Source organism: Microtus ochrogaster, chromosome 5 (genome assembly GCF_000317375.1).
Source record: "Microtus ochrogaster isolate Prairie Vole_2 chromosome 5, MicOch1.0, whole genome shotgun sequence".
NCBI classification, from domain to species: domain Eukaryota; kingdom Metazoa; phylum Chordata; class Mammalia; order Rodentia; family Cricetidae; genus Microtus; species Microtus ochrogaster.
In genome coordinates this window covers 66,226,338-66,227,355 of record NC_022012.1, presented here as the reverse complement: position 1 = coordinate 66,227,355, position 1,018 = coordinate 66,226,338, and positions in this window count along the sequence as shown.

The window sequence follows — 1,018 nt, the reverse complement described above, 5'->3', positions numbered from 1 at the left end:
ATCCATCCATCCATCCATCCATCCATCCATCCATCCATCCTTCCATTCTTCCTTTACTCATCCATCATCCATCCATCCATCCATCCATCCATCCACTCATTATCCACCCATCCATCTGAGGCCAAACGTTTTTTTTTTCTTATGTAAACACAGTAAAACTTTGGGGAAAAGTTTCCTTGTGGCAATCATCACAACAAAGCTTTAGGTGTGGCTACATCAGAAACTCCTTTGCAAAGAGCATCTCTTTAGCAAAGCACTGGTAACCTTTCCCACAAGAATGAGCTGTATTGACTGATAAACAACATGCTGGTCAAGGGCCTAGGGAGGAAGGGTTTGTAATAAGCATACCAGCAAACTCATTTGCAAAGTACAGGGGACCTCTTTCATGAGGATGGGCTCTATTAGCTGAGAAACGATGCTCAGGATTCTGGGGGATTCAGTGAGTTCTGGCTTTACAAAATAGCAAGAATTATCAGGCGCTAGCAATTCATTCCCAGCCTCCGGGTGGAAAACAGGTGTCAGTTTCTTCTGTTGAAGAAAAAAGCCTGCAAGTTCAACAATTCTGGTTTCTTTAGTGCTTTTGTGTGAGCTCGGGCCCTCTATATAAAGCAGCTGGAACAGCATGCTGAAGGCTGAGAGCTGGTTTCTCAACCAGGAACACAAAGCAGAGGGAACTCTCAAGCCTTCCTCCAGTGACACACTTCCCCCAACAAGGCCATACCTTCTAACCCTCCCCAAATGGTAGTACCAAGTGGGGATCAAGTATTCAACTAAATGAGCCTTTGGGAGACATCCTCATGCAAACCACCACGCAGTCGTTTAGCTTTTTGTGGTGGTATAGACCTATCATTTCAGCGACTTGAGAGGCTGCGGTACGGGAATCCCAAGTTCATGTCCAGCCAGGCAGCTTAATAAGACCTTGTACCCGGGCGGTGGTGGCGCACGCCTTTAATCCCAGCACTCGGGAGGCAGAGGCAGGCGGATCTCTGTGAGTTCGAGACCAGCCTGGTCTACAAGA